Genomic DNA, 14,429 nt, shown 5'->3' with positions numbered 1-14,429 from the left:
TTGAATTTTATTCCAAAACCAACCGAAATCGCTTGCCCCAAATGTTGATTCATTTTGCCATGTGTACTCTAAAATTATATGCAATAAAGTTTTCAATAAATATAAAGGTTTTTATAAATAATATAAAGAAGAGCTCGCCTTATTTATCGATATTATTTTAGTAAACCACAACAAGAGCTGTGAAGCGTCTCATAACAGTAGGTCTAACAGATTCAAAAACCCAAAAGATATTCCCAATGCAGTCCAATATCATTGGTATGCAATAACCGGCCGGTGCCAACGCGAGCGAGTAAAACGCGTGTTCCAGCCTCAAGACGCTGTTAAGTAGAAAACTTCCTAACCCACAACTATCCAAAAATGAGTGTGAGTATAGATATTAATAGAGCGAAACAGCTGCTGCAATGCTGTTCTAGCTCAGTGGAGTTCTAATATCACTAGGACTAGTGATTAACTTTACCCTTATATCAAACTATAGCACTCTTATTTTCTGATTGTCTCGAAGAGAATGCCGCTGACATTAAGTTTGCCATTGTACTTATGTGCAAAAAAAAATCAGAAACAAAAAAGCATCGCGCATTCTTTTTCTGGTAAGTAATGGTAAATACATGCTTGGATACCATTTTGGTACAGTAAGCGTCGAAAATTATTTATCTTTCTCATTTAACATTATTATAGTAAATCACCACAAAAAAGCTGTGATATCTGTAGAAAAACTCAATGCAGTCTAATATCATTGGTATGCAATAACCGGCCGGTGCCAACGCGAGCGAGTAAAACGCGTGTTCCAGCCTCAAGACGCTGTTAAGTAGAAAACTTCCTAACCCACAACTATCCAAAAACAAGTTTGAGTTTAGATGTTTTACGGTTAGCGCTCCGCCGCCGCGGTCTCAGACTTTGGGTCTTTTGCTTATGCGCTAAGTTTTAGTAACTTGCGAGGTAAAAATTGTTAGCTAAAATTATGATGTTTAGTGGTTAGTTCTTACAATATCAAAGCCACGATAGCCAAACAGTGAACTCGAATTGGTAGAGTCGTCATCCGAGGAACACGGGTTCAAACCCCGCTGACGCTAGACGCATTATTAGTCCGCCACTGTACAGTTTTATGTGCAAAAGTATAAATAAATAAATTATTGTGGTAAGTCTACTCGTGACACAAGCATTAGCTGAATACGAGGGGCTAACAACAGGACAATTGGTAATTTGTGTACTAATAATATTCTTTAAAAAATCTGATAGTTAATACAAAGTAAGATATTCACCTGAAAAATACAACTGGCAATTCACTTCTTATCCGACAAGGATGAACACTATACCACTGAGTTAGCTCATTGGTCACTGCGTTAATTTATGAACTTCGAAGTGAACTAACTTTGTTTAAAAAATAACTGAACTAACCGGATTAAAAACATTATCTACGAGTATAAATAGCGAAACTAAAGTGCGCGACAATGCAGAAGTGCGGCGTAACTGAATTTGCGGGGAGTTTAATACTTGTTAAGGTTTAATGTTGATATACGCGACACCTAATCCGCAAGATACGAGTATTTTCAAGCTAGCAGCCTTTCTAGAGTTTTAGTTTTATTTGAAACCGAACATTGTTTTTGTTCTTTTCAGCCAAATGACGTCCACTGCTGGACAAAGGCCTCCCCAAGGATTTCCATAACGAGCGATCCTGCGCTGCCCGCATCCAGTCTTTTCCCGCACATTGTTTTTATGTGAAGTAAACTTTTTTGTTATACAAAAATACCCATGGACTCTCAATCATTCCCACGCGGGTTTCAGCGTATATTTACAAAAAGATGCGATTTCTATCAGTGCAACACCAGCTCTATTATAAACTAAATTGGGATCTGTTTAAGTTAATAGAAACCAAGTTTGCCTCCGATCAATTTTCTTTATTCACCCATAACCTTCAATAGACCAACTCACACAACTGGCTCAGACAAGGGCCTGCCGATACGTAATATACGAGAATACACAGTCCTCCTTTGACCTAAAACTCTCTATCCGAACTTATCTTAGATGTTAACGATGCAGGGAGCCGTCAAGCTGCGCTCGTAAACGAAACAGTGCTTTGGGACCCGGAGTTAGAGTGGCGTTTGCCTTGATGGCGGCAGTAAATAGTCTAGAGATGGCAGTTTCATTCGGTGCCCGATATCTGCGATACGATCGGGCCCTCCTGTTTTGTTTCCTTATTTCGTCAGACACGAGACACTTGGATAAAGCTGGATTCACATCTATGCGCTGTGTCGCAGCATGACGTTTGATTTATTTTTTATTTATTTTGGCAGTATTGAACTCATTTTAGGGCTTTTTGAATTTTTAAAAGTATCTGACTTTGCTTTCCGGGAAATTGGCATATTCTGGAGCAGATAATAATAATATAATGGTGTTTCATACCTCTCAGGTTAATTCAAGCGAGAAAACTAGCACAAGTTCTACGAACTTGACAGTAATTAATGAAAGTATAATCAAAGTAGTGCCCAGAGCTCTTAAGATCTTTGTTGTTTTTCTTAGGATTAAGTCAAAGACCTCATTCTGTGAAATGAACAACGTTTAAGTAGTTATTTCTGTAAGAAGACTCCTAGAAAACTGTATTTAATTAAATATGACTATTGACTAATTCTTATGTTCCTAATGCTTTATAAATTTCTAAATGCTTACTCTAAATAATGTGACATCCATCCACAAAGTGCACCAACGACATTGTAAAGGTAGCAGGAAGGCGCTAGACGCAGGCCGCTACCAACCGGGCAACATGAAAAGCGTTGGGGGAGGCCTATGTTCAGCAGTGGACGTCCTATGGCTGAGATGATGATGACTCTAAATAAAACTAACTAACCTACCTAAGTACGAGTACCATATAGTGCAGCATAGCTTAGTTAGCTCGGTGGCGTGTTACGCTAAAAAGAGCAACATGAAAGCATAATAAAATCAATATACCTAGCGGAATAGAGCAACAAAGAACTGAGCGAGCAAGATGTCACTATCAGCAACACTGCGTGATAAAAAAAGATGCATGATGCCGTCGCCGTCACGTTAAACAGAACTGTTTTTTGCAACTATTATTTTGACAGTTCAGAGGCACCTAGTGGCACACTGTCATCCAATCGGTTTCATTTGACAGCTCGTGGTTGTTGCTCTCTCTATTCCGAAGGAATAATGAGAAGTTAGTTCAATGGCGTGTCACCACACCACAATATAACAGTGTGTCCCAGCCCTTAAACCAAGGCAACACTCAGTTCGGTTTTAATCGTGAAAGTTCGGGATTCATCCGCGGGATTAGGGTATTGGAAGATCTCTAATTGTGGTTTAAGATCTTCGCGAAGAATGTTTTAGGCCCCCAACTACGGGAAGTTTTAGGTTCGACAACTTTGGAGTTTGAGTGTGTTGCGTTTAATATTTACTGTTCAGAGCTTTGGGACTTGTGATTTATTTGGCAAAACAAAAGCAAAAGTAGGTACAGTTCATTCTAGATTTCATATTTGGATGGTTTTTTAATACAAAGCAGATTCTTAAAGCAAGCGGTATAGTTAAAAACGCTTAGGCTGAGTTGTACCACATAACTTTGACCGTAACTATAAGAATAACCGGTGTTTTTGTATGGACATTAAGGCTGGGTTGCACCATCTTACTTTAACTTTAACAAACGTCAAAAAACTGTCAAACTCTATACAAAAAACACCGGTTATCGTTATAGTTTCGGTCAAAGTTAGGTGGTGCAACTCAGCCTAACAGATTTTTGATATTTGTTAAAGTTAAATTAAGACGGTGAAACGCAGTCTTAACATTAAACTAATCTGTGTACAAACTGTTTAGTACGTGTCATTGTTGCGTGCAAAAAATTTAGATTTTCATTGGAATTTAAGCCAAATTACAGCTAAATTAAAAAGTTTATACGTTAGTGATCGTAACTATAAAGAAATAATAAACAACTATAAAAGTTATGTCATTAAGGATGCTTTATAAACTCGTTTCTATTTTATGCGATAAAGTTCAAGTCAAGACTTACCTTATGTGATAATAATAATTGATAGCATAGCGCGAATAGAACATTAATGTATGTGGTTATAATAACGAACACTTGTATGCAAAGCATGCTTAAAGCTATAAAAAAAGACCAACACTATTATGGCATAAAGTTCATAAAAGGATCAATCAGCTACTTCCATCCAAAAAGCCCTTAAAAACGTTTTTAAAGCATCGACACACGGATTTAAAATCAGTGCACTTATCGGACGTTGCACGGTTATTCCGACACCCACTGTTTATGTAGTTTCAGATCTGTCCGTCACTGTCGCTCATGTTAACATCTCGCTTTGCGTGAGAGGGATGGCAACATTCGAAACTTCAGGGATTTTCGGAGTAACCCCGCTGAAATCGGCCCGTTCGATGCAGCTGAATATTCAGTCCATTACCTTCACGGACAAAGTAAGCTGATTAACTGGCGCCGAGGGTGGAATGATAACAGCTGATGGACTGTTTTCAAAAGAGTTTATAGTTATTGTTTTTGAATAAATGACAGGGTGAGGTGAGAGAGCAGCTTTGTTGACTAGCCATTGCGTTTGACATTGAAGTAGGTACTTATATTATGTTCAGATTTACTATTACAAGTGTGTGTGTACCCAAACTACGTCACAATTATCTATACTTAGTTCTAAATATAAATCACAACATGCTCTAGGTACCATTATTCAGGGTTTAAAATTATAATGATAAGCTAATTAGAAATCGAGTGACTTTTAGAGCATTTGCAGTAATATGTCTGACTGTATTCGACATTAAACTTGGTTTATTGTGTTTTATTAATCAAAACCAGTAGTGGTTTGAAAAGGTACTTTCTAAAACACACCAGATAATATTTTTTTGCAGAAAATACTATCACCTACGTTAGATACTGCTGACTTTATAAACACCCGTCACATAAAGTGGGATAGAAAGTACGCTTCATAAACCTTTTTATCGCCACTATTTTAATATTAAAGCATAAGAATCATGCCTTAATGCATTTCAACTGACATGTACTAAAGTCGCCATAAATCACTGTAATGCGCGCTTGCGCTGCCACTACTCAGCTTATTTTGAATGTTACAGCTGAGTAGGGTTGCCAACTATACTGTTTTGAACAGTATTATACTGTTTTTCACTAAATTATACTTTTTACTGTTGAACAAAAATAAAGTATACAAAATACTGTTTTCAGCTAGCATCACTAGTATCCATAGATATTTTTAAAAGTAAATGCCCAACACCACATTTAAGTACGCGTTGTAGAGCTATACTGTTTGTTTTTTTTTTAATACTGTCTGTTTTCCTTCTCCGACCTCTGATATACTTTATATTTTGAAAGAAAAGTTGGCAACCCTACAGCTGAGATATGAGTCATATGGAACTACTCGAAGGAATAAGTCGTTATATAGGGCGTGTTAAGTGCGCCGTAAAACAATATGCTGGAGGTGAAATATGGCGTTATTTCTAACGGCGATCGAGGTAGTGAAAGATTTAAAAACTGTAGACTAAAGTTAGAGCTCTAATAACATTAAGGCTGAGTTGCACCACCTAACTTTGACCGTAATTTTGACGATAACCGGTGCTTTTTGTATGGATTTTGACATATTTTTGACGTTTGTCAAAGTTAAAGTAAGATGGTGCAACCCAGCCTAAATATGCTGATTTAACATTTACTTTGAAGTAACTAAGTTAAGACCGAGTTATAGGTACTTTACGACTTTTGATTGCCTTTATAAGATCACTAGAAGCGATGGCTTTGCTAAGGTAAAAAAAAAATCCTGCACTAGAAAAAAATTACACGACATACGCAATTTCTAACTTTGTGTATCCCACTTGAAAATCGAGCCCACGCTTTTGGATCTAGATCTTCATTATTAACACCGAAATACTCTTAGTGCGAGTATTAATAAAATCATAACTAACCAAACAACGATCCTTTTGATTCAAGTGCTATCGTTTATTGCAATTGTTTGCTTCAACTTACTATAATACTTGAACTAGGTATAAAGAAATGAATTTCATTCTACTCACGACTGTTGTTAATAAACTCAATAAACCTAGTAAGTCCTAAGTTCTGTTTTATTGTCAGGTTTGTTCGCAGAATCGCAACCGCAATCGAGTGGCGGGCGATGTATTTTCTACTAAATAAAAACAATGGAGTCGTTTTCGCTGTAAGCGCCGTATTTCAGAGCGGCGCTTAGGTCATTTTTCAAGTCACTTCGCCTGCGAATCCCGCATTTTATTGCGAGAAACGCTTTTTGTTTTTAAAGTTTTAGAATGAATTTTGGATATTCAAGTTTATTAGTGAAAGTTCTGCTGTCTAATAAAACGTCAACTTGAATATACGGGTTGAAATTGGCCAAACCTAAAAGTTTTTAATAAAAATTTAAAAGGCTTCATTCTATTTTGGAAATATTATTTTTCTAGTACCTACCTATCAAATTGTACTCCGAGATTTTTATAACTGACAGTAGTCAATAGTAGACAATAGATTTGAGTCATATTTGGGAAATGTAATATGTGTCATGAGTAGTGTGCAAATTATAATCGCAAACTATTCGAAAAGCCCCTTTTTTGTATGGAGTTTTGATGGATTCGATTTTCGATTCGATCAAAAAGTGCGTTTTGTCTAGGGGGCCAGCCCACATGATTTCAATTTTACCTTGTATAGGCTTTTTATACCATTATTAAAATCAGTATCAGGAAAAAGCTTTAAAGGTATTTATTTAGGAGGAATAAACACAATATGCTCAGCTCCGTAGGTAGGCGGCCATATTTCAGCCATGGCCCCGACGTGGGGTCATTTTTCAAGTAATTGCGCCCCATTTTACTGCAGACTTCGGCACTTTTTTTATCGCCCATTCTAAAGTTTGAGAGCCCCGATACGAAAGTTTATTCGTTTGTTTATTCACACGTGGGGATAAAAAGTTTATTCGTTTGAATAGTTTTCGTCAAAATAGAAATGGAGAATGTTTGGTAACTTTCCATTTATGCCTGTTTTATGTAAAGCAATCACAAATCTATATGTATAAAAGCAAAAGGTCACTGACTGATTGACTGACTCACTCACTCATCCCAATCTCAGAAACTACAAGTGCTAGGAGTCTCAAATTTTGCATGGGGATTCCTTTTAGAACGTAGGTGCTCACTAAGAACGGATTTTACGAAACTCCACCCCTAAGAGGATAAAACGGGATCCACGTGTACGATGTCCCGGACGCTAGTGTACTGTAATCTTGTCTTAGTAAATATTAACGATGGCGTACATTATGTCTTGTAGTCAACAGTAAATATTACAACGTCATAAGTTATCAAAGTATTCAGCTTGATGTGCCGTCGTCTTTACATTAATTTATTTATTTAAAATTAATTTACAAGATAGGCATTCTTTCTTCTTTCTTTTCGTGTCGACAACAAACCTACACAGTGTCAGCCCAAAACTCCGCCACAAGAGTGGCGTTGTCAGTAGCACTCATCAAATCCTCCTGAGTGTAGTTGCATGGGCACTCAGGGCATGACATCAGGTGCTTCATCGACTGGGGAACAAAAGCGCACCTGCACTCCGTGCTCAAGCCATCCAAGAATCCCCACCTGGCCAGATTGTCCTTACTACGGCCAACCTGCGTCCGAAGTCTATTTAAAGACTTCCAGGTAAGCCAGGGGAGCTCATGTCCAGGCGGAGGACTCTCAGACATAGGGACAAAAGGGCAGGGGAGATCAGCTCTCTCGCGCCATAACCTGCATCTCTCTTTTGACCGATCGTCATGAAGGAGAGGGGACACACTACGTATTACGTGACCAATATTTCATTATGAATGGAATTAGTTCCTAACCATCCAATTACTCAACAAACCTTCAACCACCAGCAAAAGCATTACTTCAAAAATAGAACGGGATTAATTGCCTCAGATCTTAAAAGAAAACACTTCAGTCAAAAGCTCATCGCAGAAACAACGCTCAAATGTAGGGAAACAATATTAAAGTCAATACAGTCGCAATCTCAAGAGGACCCATTTAGCGGAACGGAAAAATAAGAGGGAGAGTCGGCACAAAAGTCACACCATTTAGGTAATTTCCGTAATTTGGAAATTCAGGGCTAGAAACGCGATTCGGGAAGTGAATTTCCATAATATTGTTGGAATATGTAACCATTAGCATAAATCTTTGAATCAGAATAATATGTCTGAGGTTTAAATTGTCATACTCGATCGTCGATTGCTTACGGAAACTTTGTTTATAAATATTTGATGATTTTGTTTTCCTTAATCTTTTATTGGCTCATTTCTTCATTTTTCCTCAAAAATTAACTCTAGTATTGTTGTGCCCAAATAATAATACACACCATAAGAACGAAGAATTCTGTAAAACTGAGATTTATAAAACTAAAAGAGCGAAACTTTGCCATTGTAAAATATAAGGTGTTATTTTTTGTACTGATCATACTTTACCAACGCATCTAATAAAATCATACAAATACAACCCAAGTGTTTTTAAAAAAAAATTCAGGCTAGTTTTCGAGTAAAACGACAAAGAATGTTTCGAAAAAAATAAAAAATAAATCATCCTTTGAGCGCGGTGAGTATTCGTTTGTACGCACTATCGTAGTAGCCGGCCGAGGGCAACGACCACTGCCACGTGCCGCGCCGCGTGAGTCGGCCATATTGATATCGCTCGCTGCCAGTCGCTCCGCGCCCACAGCCCGCGCCGAGCCGCCGATCGGCATGCGGGAGCGCAACAACATAAATAATCGTCCCAGTCCGTCCAATGCGCCCAAACGTATTGCAGTGTATGTGTGATTTATTACAATGCCGCGCTTGATCAATAACAAAACGCAGGTGAAATTATGTTTCGGGCACACTAACTGGCCGACGAGAAACATTGACGAGTCGAAAACCTTCATACCTTGCTTGTTTGGAGCCGCGCAGCGCTTCAGGGAGCGCAGCCGTATCCTGACTTGACGAGATTCCGTGCGCTTCGAGGACGAAGTTCTGGATTTCAATTTCAATCACCGGCACAGTGCTGGCGGTACCCAGATGCGAGCGCCGCAGACGGCGGCTTTTGCGTAAAAATACGGAATGCCTTATCAAGGAGTTGTTGCCAGAGGGCCACGACCGCGACCTAGTTCTATCGATGGTTATTGCGGAAGTCTACCTAGGTACATACCTACAGTGTGATTTGGACAGATGAGTGCTTGTTTACGCGAAAGGGACTTTTTCCGTAAAAAAGTTAGTGCGCGAATTGTGAATACAACATCCGACGTGGTGTCTAGTGAACAGCAAGCAAGTGTGCAGCCCGAAAGCATTACCTCAATTCGATCGTGGCTAGATTAGACAGTGCAAGACAGTGTTTACGTGAACATTCAACAAAGGCTTGACGTTCAAAATGTATTGTGATTAGTGTAATAATAACCTAGGAACTTTAAATAACAACATTCAAAATAGGTAAATGTGTGAATAAGTAAAATCAATGAATCTAAAGTGTGATGGCAAATCATAATTTAGGAATTAAAACCAGGAAAATTGATCAGTGAGTTTTATTTACAACACCTATTCATATTCAATATTAGGGTGCATTTCCACTGAAGCGAAGCGAAGTAGTAATAGGTATGTACCTATCAATTTTTTATTACGTCTCTAAATAAATTGCGTAGGCATTACGAAACCGTAGATATTGAATTCCAATTTCTATCCTTTTTTAAATTTCTAGTTTAACGCGGATGATTCGCCTCGGTTCGTTGGAAAAGTCCCCCGCTATTACACTAATGAAAATACACTTATTTACCTACTTATGTAGCTAGATTTTGTTTCTCCCAGCGCGTAGTACCTATTAACATGACGTAACATCGTACATACTCACGAGTGATAATTTTTGGTAACGTAGGTTTAGTGTAATCTAACCTTTATGTGTGTGAACGTTGAATGAATGCGCGCGGCCATTGTTCGTACTCGTATGAATGAAATGAGTAAAGAAAGAGAGAGAGGCAGTGAGTGAAGACAGGATGGTTGTAAAAATAATATCTTTTTTTTGTTAGGAAAAGTAAAAACAAAAACTAGCCTGAATTTTTTTTTAAAAACACTTGGGTTGTATTTGTATGATTTTATTAGATGCGTTGGTAAAGTATGATCAGTACAAAAAATAACACCTTATATATCCGTAAAGATTCCTTCACGCGCCTATTTTACTTCCACATTAATTTCGAAGTTAAAACAATGGCGCTTTAAAAATATTTTTATTTCAGTCCGCGTTCTATGGCGACAGTACGACACTCAAAGGGGCAGCATTACCTCGGCAAGCCTTTTTATAACAATGAAATTAATGCCGAGCCTCCTCCCCACTAATTAGCACTACTACTTTTACATTAGCGTATTTCTTTGTGTTCTCTTTCCTTTTTGGGGTACTGAAGTGAAATAGAAACGGAAAAAAAGTGGTGTTGTTTTTGGGAATTCGTGTTTGGGGTGGAATTTCCTAGAATGAATATAGTTTAATGATTTCTAGGTAAACAACTTATATTTCTATGGATACTTATAAAGCAAATAAAAAGCGCATCTTTAAGGATGTTTATTAAAAGTCAAGATGCAAATATTTATCCTCAATCATACACATCTTTTTCAGATTGTTTCATAGGTTTTTGGTAAGTAGTTCATTTCCGCAAAATGCAATATTACAATATTCGGCAACGTACCTACTAAAACTAAAAGGCTAGTAGTGATTTAGCTATTGTATATTGTTTCTGAATAACTCATTATTTTGATAGTAAGTACATAGGTATAGGCTAAAGGCTGCTATAAAGGAAGAATAATGTAGTAAAACATTTTCATCATAACGATTAATTAAATAAACTTTGATACCGAATTACTGTCTAAGATGAAAGCGTGTATTCTATTTTCGTTCACTAATAAAGTTAATGAAATGTAATAATAAACATAGTGAACCTTATCAAGTTATTCTAATCTCGATCTTCACCAATTCCCGCCGCCACCCGGCACCTCGACCAAATTTAATTATGATGTCTGGAATGTATACGTTATGTTCTTTATCTAATTGGGACATTACTTCTTTTATGAGTATTAAGCTTTATTCTGTTAGAGGAATGAGGGAAAATGGAAAAGAAAGGTGGTCATTTTGTTTAGTGCGACGTCAGTTTTTTTACATTGCTTCATTACTGGTTTACCCCATGATACCAAATAATTAGTTACGGATTACTATTTTTTAAAGTCCCGTTTACTCCTCGTGGTATGCCGATTTGCTTGGGTTACGAGTAATTTACGTAGTGTTCACGTGGGGGTTGACGTAGATGTAGGTAATGAGAGAAAGATACAATTTTGCTTATTTGCGGTCGTCCATACTGAGAAATCAAAGACCGTAGTGTATTCGTATCGCGTTTAATATAAGACTGAACTGTCAACGGCGCTGCACACATATTTATATAGTGGTGTTAAGTCTACCCTCTTTATTCTATACATTACACCTCCCTCCTTAATAAACGTTTACAGTAAAACTACAACATCACAAATTATTTGCAGTAAGATATGATTTTTAAACAGTATATAAGAAAACTATAAAATATTATCACAACAAGTAACTTATAACTAAGTATACAATTTTCTTATTAAATTTCATTATGAGTAGCCGTATCTATTAGGTGGTTTCCTCTCCCTTAAGGGGTAACGGCGTTCACCGGTGGACGGTACAACACTGTTTGTGTCTGTACTATGAGTACCACTGCCCTCCACCCCGCCGCCCAACTCAGAGCCAATCGACCCGCTCACCGAGTCCGAAGACGACCCCTCAGTCTCCGACCCCACTGGCAACTGTGGCCACCCTACTAAGCCTTGCTTACTTGTACCGTTTAAATGAGTTGTTGTGCCTTTTGGTAAACTTGGTTCATGGTGTTTTGACTTAAGTTTTATTTGATCAATGTGTCGATGTACCACTGTGCCGTCTAAGGAAATAATATTGTAATCCGTACTGCCTAGTCTTTCATCGATTGCACCTTCTAGCCACTTAGTTGGTCCCCGGTACGTGCGATACCACACTGCGTCGCCCGGCTGCAGCTCGCGGTGCCCCCCGCCGGCCGCCCGCACCTGGCGCTCCTGGGCCCGCTGCACTCGCTGCTCCCGGGAGGGCTTCAGTCGATCCAACCTAGTACGCAGTGACCGCCCCAGCAACATCAACGCTGGGCTTTCGCCGGTTGTGCTATGTTCAGTATTACGGTACATCAGTAAATACCGCTGTAAAGCCACTTCTGTATTCACCCCCTGTCTGACAGCTTTTGTGATGACCATTTTACACGTTTTTACGGCATTTTCAGCGGCTCCATTCGAAGCTGGATGATAAGGGGCCGATAATAAATGCTCCATACCGTTATGCATAAGAAATAATCGAAATTCCTCGCTACTGAAAGGTGGTCCGTTGTCACTTACAATCTGTCGGGGAATGCCAAACCTCGCAAAAATCTCCCTTAGTTTATTAATGACTGAATTTGCTGTAGTTGTGTTCATTTGACATATTTCAATCCATTTTGAATAAGCATCTATTAAAACTAAATAACGACGCCCGTCTATAGGCCCTAAAAAATCCAAATGCAATCTGGACCAAGGTCGACTTGGCCAGGGCCACGGCTGGGGTGCGTGGTGGGGCGGCGCCGCCGCGGTCTCGGCGCACACGCTGCAGGCGCGGCACAATGCCTCCACGGCCTCATCGATGCCGGGCCACCACACATAACTACGAGCTATACATTTTGTCTTAACAATACCCATGTGAACGTCATGAAGTTCTTGTAAAATTTTATTATGACACAATTTAGGTACTACCAACTTATGACCCCACATTATACAACCTAACTCAGAATATAATTCGAGTCGTCTATTAAAGTATGGTTTCAGTTCCTTGCTGTCAACCTCATCTGGCCAACCATCTCTGATGAAGCTTAACACCCGGCCGAGGATTGGATCCCTTTGTGTTTCCTTTTTTATTTCCCTGAAATCTAACATCAATGCCTCCGATGCAAAATGTAAATACGTTTGCTCTGGTTCATCATCATTGCTGCTACTCCTATCTTTTGCTTTATAACTATCAACTAACCGCGATAAAGCATCAGCTGTGTTGGCGTTTGTATTTATATACTCAATAGTGAAGTTATAAGCCGATAATAACAGCGCCCATCGTTGCATACGACTCGCCGTCATACTTGGAATGCCGTATGCGGGCCCAAATATGCTTACTAAGGGTTTATGATCACTCTTTAACACAAACGACCGCCCATATAAATATTGGTGAAATTTCTTTACTGCGAAAACAATAGCTAGTGCTTCTTTGTGTATTTGACTATAATTAATCTCGGCCGGCGTGAGAGCGCGCGACGCGTATGCAACAACGCGCTCCCGGCCCGAGGCCCGCTGCGCCAGTACCGCGCCGACACCGCGCGCGCTCGCATCGCATGTCACCACAATAGGTAATGACTCATCGTAGTGCGCTAACACCTCGGACCCCGTTAATATTTTTTTTACATAATTAAATGCATTGCTATGTTCTAAGCCCCAACACCAATGCTTCCCCTTTTTTAATAAATCGTATAACGGTGCTAAGTGAAAACTTAAATTCTTAATAAATTTTCCATAAAAGTTAATCATACCCAAAAAAGACTTGACTTCGGACACATTCCTAGGAGGAGACATTTTCAAAATAGGCTCAATTTTACCAGAGTCTACTTTGACTCCATCTTCGCTAATAATAAAACCTAAGTACTTGACGGAATCGGAAAAAAATTCACATTTACTTTTTTTAAGTTTTAGGCCCTTTTCTATGAGTATGCTCAATACTTTGTTTATGGTATCAATGTGTGATTTTATACATGAGCTGCTTATCAAGATATCATCTAAAAATACCGTGACATTAGGTATATTTTCAAATAACTGAGACATAATTCGTTGAAAAATACCAGGACTCGACGCGAGTCCGTATACTAACCTGTTGTATCTAAATAAACCTTTATGAGTGTTTATAACTGTCAGATTTCGTGTATCATCCAACATAATTTGATTATAGGCTTGTGATAAATCTAACTTCGTATAATACTTACTGCCATGTAAACTAGAAAATAAATCCTCAATTTTTGGCACTGGGTACTTATCGACTTGTAACGCGCGGTTCAAAGTTACTTTATAATCGGCACAAATACGCAAGGCCCCATCGGGTTTGTGTACAATTACCAGTGGGGTCGCCCAGTCGGAGCAGTCCACGGGCTCGATGACGCCGGCGCGCAGCATGGCGTCCAGCTCGGCGTCCACGCGCTGGCGCAGGGCGTAGGGCAGCGGGCGCGCGCGGCAGAACACCGGCTGGGCCTCCGGCCGCAGGCGCAGCGTCGCCCGTCCACCGTTGAAACACCCCAGTTGACCATCAAACAGCTCCTTAAATCT

This window comes from Ostrinia nubilalis, chromosome 4 (assembly GCF_963855985.1).
Source record: "Ostrinia nubilalis chromosome 4, ilOstNubi1.1, whole genome shotgun sequence".
In the NCBI taxonomy this organism is placed as follows: Eukaryota; Metazoa; Arthropoda; class Insecta; order Lepidoptera; family Crambidae; genus Ostrinia; species Ostrinia nubilalis.
Note: the sequence above shows the minus strand (reverse complement) of the source record.